Raw genomic sequence first — 14591 nt, forward strand, 5'->3', positions numbered from 1 at the left:
TGTTGGCTGAAAGCATCAAAATCCTGGGGAGAAAACAGCACATTAGTGAGCAAATGTGTTTTAGTTGTTTGTGTTGGACCAGGTTCTAATTAGGAGCAAATAAGACACTTAAAAGATAGAACAAAGTTTTTCATATTAACAGAAGATGGTGGGTGTGGAGAGGGAGGGTTCATATTTTTTTGTAGTCATAAACCATAAATTTTAAGAAAAGTTTATTATAACATCTACTGTTATAAAAATTTTATTAACATATGACAAATTGGGATACGCTGGTTTGTAGATGTTTATACAGGACAAACAGCATATGAAATAATCAATGAGTAAATGAGCAAAGAAACAGTACATTTATAAAATGAGAGTGGAAGTCATTTTTTTGTTTTGTTTTATTTTCATATTGTTCCTAATCCACTCCATGGAAACATTTTCAGTGAATTTGCTATCTTTATTATATCTTTGATTCAGTGATTGTTGAATACCTCTTAGGACATCACTTTCTGGGATAGTCCTTGATTATAGTTTGGGAACAAATGGACTGATCTAGTGTGAGTGAGTATATACTTTGAAGTTGGTGTCCAAGGAGAGAGAAAAATTGAGTTCAGAAACACTATCTTCTTACAACTTTAGACTCACAGACATTTGAAGTTAGAATGGGTTTTGGATTATCTTATCCAACTCCTTTACACTATGTATGAGGAAACTGAAGCCAATGTAGTGAGATGTTTTGCACATTACTAATTAGCTGCAAAAATAGAATGAGAATTGTAACTTCTGGCCTCCATAGCCAATGCATTTTTTTGGTTTACTTTTTAGTTCTATGTCTAAAAATATTTTTTCAATGATTAAAAAATAATATATGCCCCCATAATTATACCAATTGCATTGCTCTTTTGACTTAAATATTTTAATATAAAATATCCCAAAACATACAAAAATCATATGATACTTATCTGCAAATCCACAACCAAGATGTCATTTACCATCTTCAGTTTAGATATAAAGTAAAATGAAACACATCACAAATACAGTCAAAGCACTGCTTCCTTCTTTTCCCCCTCTTTCCCTCACAAGAGATAATTATCCTAAGATTGTTATATGTTATTCCAATGGATATTTTAGTATTTTTACTATGTGAGTGTGGGGGAAGTGGGTAATAAGATCCAGACATGAAATATCTATACATGGTTATATCTATTTGTCGTTATACTATTGATTTGTGTTCAATTTTTAAAATATATAAAGCATTGTCCATATTCTTTTGTAGCTGTTTTTAATTCAATATTGTTTTGGAGATGTAGCCATGTTGATACATAGGTACCGCGTCCATTTATTATAACTGCAGGATAGCATCACATTGCATAAATAATCCAAGGCTGATTTATCCATTTTTCTATTGAGGAAATTGAGGTGATCCCTGCAGTTTTGCTATATACGACAGTACTGCCATGATCCCTGCATGTATCCTTTTACACTGGTGCAAGAATTCGTCAAGCCGAGTCACCTAGAAGTTGAATTGTTGTGTCATAGGGACCTACATCTTCCCTTTACTGGCTCTCCAAACTCAATGGGTTTGTTCAACCACCGACAGTGTTAAACAGTAGTTTCAAACTCCTGCTGCAGAAAAGAATCATCTGGGGAGCTTTTAAAAATTATCAATGCCTAAGTCTCACCTCAGACCAATTAAATCAGAATCTGTGAGGATGGAAGCCAAGACTGGCATGTGTTTTAAAGTTCCCCGGGTGATTCTAATGTACAACTAGGGTTAAGAACCACCGATTTAGCATTTCTGTTCCCCCACATCTTTTCTGATACTTGGTATAATCAAATATTCTGTTGTGCTAATCTCTTGGGTGTAAGGACTGTCTCATTACTGGTGAAGCTAAGTATATTTGCATAATGTTATTGAGCATTCCAATTGAAAATTATGTGTGATATATTTTACCCACTTTTTTTCCTTTAATTGTATTTTCTTGTGTACTTGTAGTCACTTTCTTTATATTCTGGAGTAATTGTGAGAGGGGGCATAAGACTTGAAAATATCTACCCCAGTCAGTAAGTTATCTTTTCACTTATTTGTGGTATCTTTCATCATACAGAAATTTAAATTTTTTAATATAGTTAAATCTGTCAATAATTGTCTTCACGGATTGTACATTGGGAAACCTTAAATATTTTAATAAAATTACTTTTCTATCTTTTCTTTGAAAGTTTTACAATTATACTTTTTTTTCCCAATGAGATCTTTAATCCACCTAGAATTTAGATTTCTGTATAGTGTGATGTATTAATCAAATTTTCTTTTTTATATATAAATAATTGTCCCAGTAAAATCTCTTTTCCCAGTGATATTTAATGCTATTGAGCCCCCATATGTCTTTTTTTCTTCAATCTATCCTTGTACTAATACCGCAGCTTTTAAAAAACTTTTTATTAAAAATATAGTTAGCATATAATGTTGTATGATTTTCTGGTGTACACAATAATTATTCAACATTTATATACCTAAAGAAGTGATCAACATGGTAAGTCCAGCAACCATCTGACACTGTACCACACTATCAAAATATTATTGACTATATTCCCTATGCTGTATATTACATCCCTGTGACTTACTTGTTTATTACTTAGAAATTTGGACCTCTTATTCCCCTTGAGATTTCAACCCCCTTTTTGATTTTTCAGTTAGAATTGACATTCAATATTATATTAATTTCAGGTGTACAGCACAGTGGTTAGACATTTATATAAATCAAGAAGTGATCCCACTGACTAGTCTAATACCCTCCTGGCACTATACATAGTCATTACCATATTATTGACTATATTCCCTCTGCTGTAGTTTACAGCCCCATGATTAGTTTGTAACTAATAATTTGTACTTCTTTTTTTTTTCTTTAGAAATCCAGTTACCTTTGAGTTTATTTAAACTAAGAGAAAAGGGTCGTAATGTTTTCATGCAATACATACTTGGTTCTTTAAAAAACAATTGTGACAAATAACAGAAAGCATTAAGGAATGTTGCATCTGTGATCCATACAAAACATCAACATTATGGGTTGTACATAATTTAAAGAAATGTCTCAAACACTTTTCGACATACAGTAGTAGCCAATATATAGAGAGGCATGCCTTAGGTGGGCATCAGAAAGCAATTTAGAAAAAAAAAAAAGAAAGACAAAATCACTCCAGAACTACTCAATTTCTTCAACATCACTGAGCAAGAAAAGCAATATTGAACCACCATACTGATTTTACACAGCTTTTATACAGTACCTTGACTTAAATCCAAGAGCAAAAGTTAAGACTCTCCTCCTCTATTTTTGGTAAACAACTGAATGGTAAACATACATGACTTTTCCCCTGGATTTTTACCTGGGAGTGGCCTTTTAAATTTTTTATTTAAAAGAGGGCGGTTTTGGCACTTTCATACTGATGTTACCAATGTTAATATTTCTTCGGCTCTCAGAAAGATTCGTATTCTTTTTTTTTAATTAAAGTTTATTGGAGTGACAATTGTTAGTAAAGTTACATAGATTTCAGGTGTACAATTCTGTATTACATCATGTATAAATCCCATTGTGTGTTCATCACCCAGAGTCAGTTCTTCTTCCATCACCATATATTTGATCCCTTTTACCCTCATCTCCCACCCCCCTCCCCCCTTACCCTCTCATAACCACTAAACTATTGTCTGTGTCTATGAGTTTTTGTTTCTTCATTTGCTTGTCTTGTTCCTTTGTTGTTTTCAGTTTTATAAAAGGTTCATATTCTTTACAGCTGATACAGCTCAGGCTGGAGCTCCCGCTAAGCCTCAGATTTCTCCAGTTTATTTTGTGCCTCAATTTGTGTAACAATCTCATTCATGTTGGTCTCCAGTACCATTCCCCCATCACCCTTTCTGCGAGAATATTGCAAACCTTGTCTGCATTGAAAATTAAATCCAGTTCACAGACATTGTCCAAACACTTGTCTAATGTTTCCACAAATACTTGAATTAGATCTAAAATGGCAAGTTCACTTTCTGAAGAATCGGCACAGAAAACAAAATATAATGTTGCATAATGTCTATAAATCAGTTTGTTGTCAGATCTTCCAATTAATAATCCTCCTTCTAGGAAATTACAAACATTGTCATCTCTCTTAGCTACCAAATGGAATGTCTCCCTGATGATTTGCTGTTGTGTATCTTCACTGTAAGGCTGGTACAACTTGGAGACGAGGACCTCCTTGATCATGGCTGAGCTGAGCGGACCGGGTGGGCGCTGGGGGCCTCGCCTCAGGTCTCACTGGCGATCCTTCCCCACCTCAGCAATCTGTACTTCTTAATCCCTATCCCTTTCTCACTCACCCCCAACTCTCATCTGGCAACCATCAAAATGTTCTCTGTATCTATGAGTGTACTTCTCTTTCATTTGTTTATTTTGTTCCGTAGATTCCAGATATAAGCAAAATCACATTGTATCTGTCTTTCTCTGTCTGATTTACTCCACTCAGCACAATACCCTCCAGGTCCATCCATGCTGCCACAGATGGCAAGAACCCATTCCCATTGATGGCCGAGCAATATTCCATTATATACATGTACCACCTCCTCTTTATCCATTCTTCCATCGATGGATATTAGGCTGCCTCCACATCTTGGCCATTGTAAACAATGCTGCCATGAACATATGGATACACATGTTCCCTAAAAGTAGCCTTTTGAGTTTCTTCGGATAAATGCCAGGAAGTGGGATCACTGGGTCCTTCTTTGTCTCTTGTTACAGACTTTGTTTTGAAATCTATCTTGTCGGGTATTAGTTTTGTGGCCCCAGCTTTTTGTTTGTTTGTTTGTTTCCATTTTCATGAAATAACTTTTCCATCCCTTTATTTTAGTCTGTGTGTTTTTCAATCTGAAGTTTCTTGTAGGCAGCATATGTAAGGGTCTTGTTTTCTTATCCATTCAGTCACCCTGTGTTTTTTATTGGTGGGTTTAATCCACTTACATAAAAGCAATTATTGATAGATAGGTAGTTATTGCCATTTTATTCATATTTTTTATCTTTTTTTTTTCCATCTTAAAGAAATTCCTCCAGCATTCCTTGCAATACCAGTTTAGTGGTCATGAACTCCTTTAACTTTTTCTTCTCTGGTGAGCTCTTTATCTGTCCTCCAATTTTAAATGATACCGGTAGCTATGCTGGGTAGAGTAATCTTGGTTGTAGGTCCTTGTTTTTCATCACTTTGAATATTTTGTGCCAATCCCTTCTAGCCTGCAAAGTCTCTATTGAGAAATCAGCTGAGGGGTGGCCAGTTAGCTCAGTTGGTTAGAGCATGGTGCTGGTAGCACCAAGGTTGCCAATTCGATCCCTGCATGGGCCACTGTGAGCTGTGCCCTCTTTAAAAAAAAGCAAAATTAATAAAAAATAAAAGAACTCCAGAGAAATCAGCTGACAGTCTTATGGCAGCTCCCTTGTAGGTAACTAACTGCTTTTCTGTAGCTGCTTTTAGGATTCTCTCTTTGTCTTTAACATTTTATAATGTGTCTTGATGTGTGCCTGTTTGGGTTCATCCTGTTTGGGACTCTCTGCACTTCCTGGACTTGTATGTCTATTTCCTTCTCCAGGATAGGAAAGTTTTTAGTCGTTATTTTTTCAAATAGGTTCTCAATCCCTTGCTTTCTCTCTTCTCTTTCTGGTATCCCAATGATGCAAATGTTGTTACACTTGATGTTCTCCCAGAGGTCACTTAAACTCTCCTCATTTTTTTGATTCTTTTTTCTTTTTCCTCTTCTGATTGGTTGTGTTCTGCTACCTTGCCTTTCAAATCACTAATTCGATCCTCAGCTTCATCTAGTCTGCTAGTGATTTCTTCTAGTGCATTCTGTTACTGTACTCTTCACTTCTGACTGTGGTGTTTTTTTAAATGGTTTCTATGTCCTTTTTTATGCTTGCTATCTCTTTGTTGAAGTTCTCGCTAAGTTCTTTCAGCGTCCTCATAACCATTGTTTGAACTCTGTATCTAGTAGGTTGCTTGCCTCCATTTTGTTTGGTTCTTTTTCTGGAGTTTTATCCTGTTTTTTCATTTGGGATGTATTTCTTTGTTTCCTCATTTTGGCAGCCTCTCTGCTTGTTTTTATGTATTGGGTAGGGCTGCTGTGTCTCCCAGCTTTGGCCAGGTGGCCTTATTTAGTAGGTATCCTATGAAGCTCAGTGGCACAGTCTCCTTGGTCACCTGAGCTGGGTGCTCCAGGAGTATCCCTTGTGTGTGCTGTGTGTGGCCTCCTGTTATATTTGAGCCTTGATTGCTGTTAGCATGTCAATAGTTGGTATTGACCCTCAGGCTGACTGGCTGTGGGGTTTGCCCACATCCACAGCTTATGGGCTGCTGTGTGGGGAGCTTACCCCATGTTGTAGGACTCGGCCCAGTGGGCTCTGGTGCCTGTTGAGACCACCCTTTGTGTGTGCTACTTATAGGGCTAATTGGGTGGTGTTCTGCTGTGGTCTGAAACTAACTTCCAAGTATGTTTGTTCTGGGGCCTCTCGGGAGGGGCTCCCATGCAGGCCCAGGTCACCCAATGCCTGTGACTGGCCAAGGAGTACCTGGTAGGAGCTACAAAGTGAACCACTGCTTGTACTGTATCTGGAGGCATGTGGGAGAGCCCACACTGTGAACTGAGAATGGCTGCCACCAGTACTGGGTCTAGGGTAGCTCCACAAAAAGCCAGGACACTCCGAGGCCTCCTGCTACCTGCTGGCTCTGATAAGGTTCAGTTGCTGATAAAGCTTCCTGTGGTATGCAAGTTGGGTGAGGCAGGGTCTCAGTGAGTCAGCAGAGTGGAACAGTATAGCTCACCAGGCCAATCAGATTCAGATTTGGCCTGTGGGGTAGGTCTCAACACAGGAAAGATGGGCCTGCCGGCTGGCCAGCTACATTAAAAAAAAGGCCACACACAGGGAAAATAGGGACTGTCCCTCCAGTCCTTGCCCTAAAATTACACAACTCAGTCTCTTCCCATATGTCTCCAGTGCCTCCAGAGTCACCGTCCCTCTGCCAGAACCCAGGGTGAGTGTCTGTGTGCACCCTTTAAGAGGATGTCTGGGTTTCCCTCAGTTTTCCATCCCACCTGGACAGTCAAAATCCCCACTGTTATTCACAGCCAGATGTTGTGGGGGCTCTTCTTCCCAGCACCTGTACTCCAGGCTGGGGAGGCTGGTGTGGGGCTGGGGTCCCGTGCTTCTCCATGGGGAACCTCTGTGGCCCAGATAGCCCTTCCAATTTTCATCTGCCATAGTGGAGGTTTGGGGCCAGCCCATTTCACATCTCTGCCCTTCCTACCAGTCTCAACGTGGCTTCTTCTTTATATCCTTGGTTATAAAACTTCTGTTCTGCTAGATTTCAAATGCTTCTCCAGGTTGATTGTTTTATAATTTAGTTGTAATTTTGATGTGTTCACAGGATGAGGCAAGCACAGGGTTTATCTACTCCATCTTGGATCTTCTAATAATACCCCTTTTTTTTCTTTTAAGATTTTTTATTGGGGACGGGGAACAGGACTTTATTGGGGAACAGTGTGTCGTTCCAGGACTTTTTTCCAAGTCAAGCTGTTGTCCTTTCAATCTTAGTTGTGGAGGGCACAGCTCAGCTCCAGGTCCAGTTGCTGTTGCTAGCTGCAGGGGGCACAGCCCACCATCCCTTGCGGGAATCGAGGAATTGAACTGGCAGCCTTGTGGTTGAGAGCCCACTGGCCCATGTGGGAATCGAACCGGCAGCCTTTGGAGTTAGGGACATGGAGCTCTAACCACCTGAGCCACCAGGCTGGCCCCCACTTTGTTTTTTTTTTAATTAAATGTATTAGGGTGATAATGGTTGGTAAAATTACATAGGTTTCAAGTGTACATATACACATGATAATACATCATGTGTATATTACACATATGTATATAATACATCATGTCTATATTACAAAATAATACCACAGTTTTAATTATTATAACCTTATAATAAATGAACCCCTTTTCACTCTTTTTCCACAAACATATCTTGCCTATTCTTGAATATTTACCATATGAATGTATATGCATCATCATTTTGGGTTACATGAAAACCAATGTTAGGATTTTGGTTCTAATTGCATTGAATGTATAGATTATTTGGGGGATGATTTCTACATCTAAATATTGAGTCTCCCCCTTCACATACATAATCTAGCTCTCCATTATATAAGCTTATTTTCATGTCTCTCCATATATTTTATAATTTTCCCTGAAAAAAATCTTCCATGCTTTTGTTAGGTTCATTGCTAGGTACTTTATAATTATTATTGAAGTGGTTTATTTTTATTGTCAATTTTTTTCTGAAATATCCTAACTATTTGCTGATGGTTCATAGAAACATAATAATTTTTTTTTTTTTTTTTTAAGATTTTATTGGGGAAGGGGAACAGGACTTTATTGGGGAACAGTGTGCACTTCCAGGACTTTTGTCCAAGTCAAGTTGTTGTCCTTTTAATCTTAGTTGTGGAGGGTTCTGTTCAGCTTCAAGTTGTTGTTCTTTCAGTCTTAGTTGTGGAGGGCGCAGCTCAGCTCCAGGTCCAGTTGCCGTTGCTAGTTGCAGGGGGCACAGCCCACCATCCCTTGCGGGAGTCAAACCGGCAACCTTGTGGTTAAGAGGACACGCTCCAACCAACTGAGCCATCCGGGAGCTCAATGGCAGCTCAGCTCAAGGTGCCATGTTCAATTTTAGTTGCAGGGGGCACTGCCCACCATCCCTTGCGGGAGTCGAGGAATTGAACTCGCAACCTTGTGGTTGAGATCCCACTGGCCCATGTGGGAATCGAACTGGCAGCCTTCGGAGTTAGGAGCACGGAGCTCTAACCACCTGAGCCACTGGCCCGGCCCCATAATAGATTTTTAATTCTTGTTTCCATCCATGTTGAACTCTTTATTAGTTTTAAGAGTTTGTATATTATTTGGATTTGCTAAATAAATAATCATTATATATGCAAATAATGACAGTTCTTTTCATCCTTTTGTAATGTTTATATTTTATTTTGATTTATTTAATTGAGTATAAATTAAATATTTTATTTAGTTATATTTACATATTTATTTCTTTTTCTCCTCTTGCTATTATGGTTAGGACCTCCTGTGCAATGTTAAATAGAAGCATTGACAGCAGGCATACTGTCTTGTCCCAGCTTTTATGTTAAATGCCCCTGACTTTTCACCATTAAGTACTATATTTTCTTGGGTTTTCAGTGGATGATATCTTTTATCGGATTAAGAAAGTTTCCTTCTATTCCTTGTTTGATTGAAGGTTTTATCAGGGAATTATTTTGAATTCTGTCAAATATTTTCTTGCATCTATTGAGGTGAATTTATGGTTTTTCTCTTTTTATGTGCTAATTGCTGAATTGTATGTTTTCTAAAATTAAACCATCCTATCTAGGGTAACTTCTACTTTATGATAATTTTTTAAATCTTCATTCTAAATTTTGTTTGCTAGTATTTTACTTAGAAGTTTTACATTCATAAATGAGACTTTACATCAAGTGTATCTTTTTATAAATTAAAAAGATTAGCAAGTTATTATATTTTATGGAAAAGGTTATAAAGATTAGAATTACTTTCACTTTGAAAGTTAATAGAACTTGTCTGAAAGAATCCTAGGGCTGTTGTGTGTGTGTGTGTGTGTAACTAGTGATTTAGTGATTACTTTAGTGATTCTCATTATTAATCTGGTTTTCTCTTCCTTCGTGAGTAATTGTGAATTACATTTAACGTGAATTGACCATTTTGACTGGATTTTCAAGTGCATTGACATAAAATCATTCTTTGTATTCACCTTTTAAAAATCTCTGCCTTATTTGTAGTTATGCCCCCCTTTTCCATAGTAATATAGACATTTGCTCTTTCCCTTTCTCTCTTTTTAAATAAGTCTTACAAGAATTTTATGTATTTATTAGTTGATTTTTTTCAAGTAACACAATTTTTGGTTTTCTAGGATATCTCTGTTAATAATCGGCAAATATCCTCAATAGTCAAACAATAATTTAGTTGGTCATATTGTTGTACTTTGGCAGTTGTTTATCTTATTCTAAAATATTTATTTCTGTTTCTTATCCTAGCTTTTTATAAGTCTGCTATTGTCCAATTGTTACCCTTGATAAATAGAATACTTTTTTCTATAGTTGCTTTTAAGATCTCTTTTGTCTTTGTTGGTCCGCAGTTCCACTCCGGTATATCTGATTGTGGAGTTGTCTTTTATTTATCTTGATTTCTTCTTACATCATAGCAATCACATATTTAATAAACTCTGGGACATATACAGTTATATATCTTTGAATATTAATGCTTCTTAATTGTATTTTCTTTCTGAAACTTTAATAAATTAGACACGTTGCATTTTTTTGTTCATTTTATGCTCTCTGTCTCTTAAATTTATATTTATCCCTTTATTTCACTGTACTGCATTCTGAGTTATGTTCTTAAAGCTGTCTTTCAGACCATTGATTGTTCAATTGCAACTACATATAATAGCTGTTCACCTGTCCATTGGGTTTTTCATTCAATTGCTATCACTTTCATTTCTAGAGGGTCTATTATTTTAATAGTGTGGTTTTCTTTTCATGCAGTTTGTATTCCCTTTAGTCTTAGTCATTTAAAATTTATGTTAAAAATAATCTGTTATTTTCCTCATTTATCTAAAGTTCCTAAATTTCAGAGAATATTCTATTTGTTGTATCTGGTGATATCATTCTTCTGGTGAATTGTTTCTTTGTGTGATTTGTAATTTAGGGTTATGGGTTTATTATCAGTGGGCAATACTGCATAAAAATATGCAGCCAGAATAGATATGGCCTGACCATCAGAGATATTTTGCATTTATTTTGGCTTAGTGTCCTAGGATGAATTCTTAGTCTAACTTCTTGATTTTAGTGGTTCCTGGGCCACACATAACCCTGGATATAAATTCTGAATGAATACTATTTTTTTCTCTTCACTTTGTATATAGCTATAGGCAGATAGGCTTCATTATTGTTTCCATTTGTTGGGACAGTTTCACATGTCCCCTACTCCTACACAGGAATTTAAATCCAAGTTTCTAGGTTACTGAATTCCATCAGCCCCCTTAATGCAGGTCAGTATCTGTTTGTGCCATTACCACACTGCTGTTCAGATCCCCATATTTTACACCTGGTCCTCTCTTTCCTCCCCTCTACTCCCTCTCTCTCTTTTATTACAAGTTCAGTCATGCAGGTGAAAGAATGATGTATTTTTATCTGTTATTTCTAAGCAATTGTAGTGGTAGAGTTTTCAGGTTTTCTTGAGAAAAATTTCAGAACAAGAAGTCCTACTGTGGCCCTTTTGACTTTTAAGAAAGAAGCCTAAGAATTTCACAAATCATATTCCCCATGCAAAGTTTCTTTGCTGGCTTCTGTAGAAATGTAGGATGTTCAAAAATCAGCTTGGAAGTTATTAAACTAATGTAACCTGGAATGTTTTGCTATATAACTGCTGTGGAATTACATTCCTTTGAACTTCTCCAATAAATTCAGCCACAGCCTGGTGTGTTGAGAACAACAGGTTGCGGGGGAGGGTGGGGTTGTATCCTACGGTGAGAAAATTTTCGAGTGTGCTGTAGAGGAACAAATATTTTCAGAAATAGAACAAATGTCTTTTGCTTTTCCTTATTGAGAGATCAGGATGACAACATTTTCTAAAAAGATTTTAATAAAAACCCTAAGCTCTTTCTAGCTCTAGAATTCTGTGATTTTTCTAATTTGAGATATTTCCCAGTAAATCGTATAGCCTGTGTGTAGCTTTGTGACCAAATTCTAGGTATCAATGTTACACGGTCTCTTCAGGATACTCTTTAGTTCTCTCTACCACTCACCATGGCACCCTAGCAAGTTCATAGATACGAAGTGGACTGTATTCAACTTTTTTTTTCTGTTAATATTTCTTGATCTGATTTGTCCACATATAATTTTTATGACACGTCAAAGAGTACGCTACCAAACAAAATATTTATTTGATTAAAGACAGTTAATTATTGACTGCTGTGTAAACATGATATGTTTCAAAATATACACTTTTGGAAGTTTTTATTACTTCCCTTGAACAGGCTATAATTTTGAGGTATTTTTCCCTCAAAATTCTCTTTGGAAGCAACAAGTTAATAATAAGTCAGTAATAGGACACAGTTGAAATAAAAGCAAAAGATTCATTTAAAAAAATAGAGAAAATATTCTTTCAACACTTGATACCCAAAGTTATTTCTGAAGCCTCACCACATTATTTTAGATTAAATATCTAAGACAAAATATTACAAAAATAAATCCATCTCTTGGCTGAATTTCATTCTGTGTTTGGATTGAGGTGCAGTCAGTTGTTAGCTGCAAGATCAGAGCACAGATGCTGAGTTGTTTTATTTTCTTAATTAAGAATTATCATTTTAAGCCCTTGTCAGTGGTTTACAATGGCAATAATCCCTACCAAAATAGTGGTTCTTCTAGATCCTAAGTGGTTTGCCAGGATGTTAACCTCAACTTGACCCCTCATGGTCACAGGAGAGATATACAAGGGTCCATTAATCATTTCTAGAAAATTATCAAGCATGGGCTGTCCCCTAGATTATATAACTTGCCTTTAAAAATAATTGTAATGTGTTTGTCATTTAAAATGACTAAGATCTGCAAGGCTAATCAAAATGTCTAAATCCTTATCAGTTGGAATGAAAAGGGCTGGCTCCAGAAAGTGCTGACTTCGAAATTTTTGTGCTGCTTTTGTTGGTCCTGTCTGCTCATGCTCATGATCTACTGACGTGTGGCTTGCCATGCCACAGAGACTCATTCATCCATGATATATGTGAAAGGGGCTTCCGGGTCTCTCCGTGTGCTGTGGTGCATTCCTCCAGTACTCTAACAGTACTCTAACAAAGCTTTTAATTGGCCTCTGTGACTAATGAGCATGAAGTCCTAGGAGAAATGGAACACGGTCTTCCACAACCCATTAAGACAGAGCTTCAAGCTCCAAGCTTATCAAGCTTAAACCAGGAAAAGCTAGGGCCAAAGTCTTGAGATGAAACAGTCACTAATAGTTTCGTAAAAGGCATTAATAATTCTTAGCCAAATTACACTGCATGTTTGGTGTTATTACCTAAGCTGTCATAGCTAAGGCACTCACTGACCTGGCCCTGAAAGGCAAGATAATCCTTTTCATGACAATCTGAATTAACCCTACTTTGCTTAAAGTTTAGTCTGAGGACATTCTTCAAGTAAAGTCAACCTTGCCCTCTATGTATAGGGAAGCAGTCTCATTGTGCCTGAGGTCAAGTGAGATGAAGTGTTGGAGGAGGGCCATATCGAGCCGATCAGAAATACAGGGAGCACCCTGATACGTGTGTTTCTGCCTTAGGATTTCTGACATCTTTGTTTTTGTAATGTAAACTTTCAGTTATGTGTCTTACACTTCTCTTACAAGTGGCTTAGAGAAGCAGAATGAAGAACTCATAGTCATTACCTCTTTATTGTATTTGTTCAAAATGTCAGACACATGAGGTCACTAAAAATCAGTAAATAGTGGGTAAACTTTTGTTTTGAGTTTGAAATAAGTTGAAAAAATATATGCAGAATCTTTTTACAGTGTGTGTATACTCGGATGCATCCTTTTCCTATTATATCTGTGCTGCGTGTTGCCAGCAAGATCATAAATGCAAACATGGGCACTGAAATCAAGTAGCAGTTATACGTTTGCTCCTGTTGGCTTTATTCGTAGATTATTATCTAATCAAAACACAATTTAACAATTGTAAAGTAAAATTAGTAAGTTCCCGGGGCCCACGGGAGGGATCACGCTCCTTCTCTAATACCTCAACATTGATGTTTGAAAAGGCACTTGGAGGTCTCATTTGGTTATTGGTATATATAGACTTTATACTGCTAAGGGGCATGAGTGACTATGAAGACATATTTAATAAAAATACTTTAAATGTCTTTATATAATCATTAATTTTTTATTCTAAAACTGATATTTTCCCCCAGTCCCATTGTTGACCTTGGTTTTAAACAACTATCTACTATATGATTGGTACTATTGGTACTACTATTCCTTGTCCTAAGTATCTGTATCCTATCGCTCCTACTTCTCTGTCTCGCTTACTTCATAACTACCCTTTTCCCATCCCTGGACACTTGGCTTGAACTTCCTTTCATCCTGTCCGGATTGGTCATCCAGTGCTTAGTTCTGCATTAAGCTCTGCTTGCTTTCCTCTTTCGTGGCATTCCACTGGCTCATGATTAGTCTTAATCAGGTCCACATTCATGATCACAGGTTTCATGGGTCTCTGCCCATACACCTTTTCCCATATTACTTCTGACCCCTCTGCCTCCTTCGTCCTTTCCAATAGGTCTGTGTCCTTAGCATCTACAGACTATTTTAGAAACTTGTCGATCATTCTCTGCTTCCATCTGTCACACAAAAATGTTTCTGTTCACACCCCCTCTGCCTTCAGTGTGTAAGTTATAACTCAACCTTTCAATAAAAACTCCCTTGATTGGGATTATTGGGTTATTTAAAGTGTTATGACTTCAAAGACATTCTATAACTTAA

The 14591-nt window shown here is 37.0% G+C and overlaps 1 protein-coding gene and 1 pseudogene across 15 annotated transcripts in view; one reads left to right on the plus strand and one right to left on the minus strand.

The window, feature by feature from the left end:
- KIAA1217 (KIAA1217 ortholog) overlaps nt 1-14591 on the plus strand; it is a 753165-nt gene that overhangs the window by 372903 nt on the left and 365671 nt on the right. The gene's annotated exons all lie outside the window — the stretch shown is intronic.
- On the minus strand, nt 3393-4232 carry LOC109459583 (AP-3 complex subunit sigma-1 pseudogene; annotated as a pseudogene).

This window comes from Rhinolophus sinicus, chromosome 1 (assembly GCF_057876585.1).
Source record: "Rhinolophus sinicus isolate RSI-liver-muscle chromosome 1, RSI-T2T, whole genome shotgun sequence".
Taxonomy (NCBI): domain Eukaryota; kingdom Metazoa; phylum Chordata; class Mammalia; order Chiroptera; family Rhinolophidae; genus Rhinolophus; species Rhinolophus sinicus.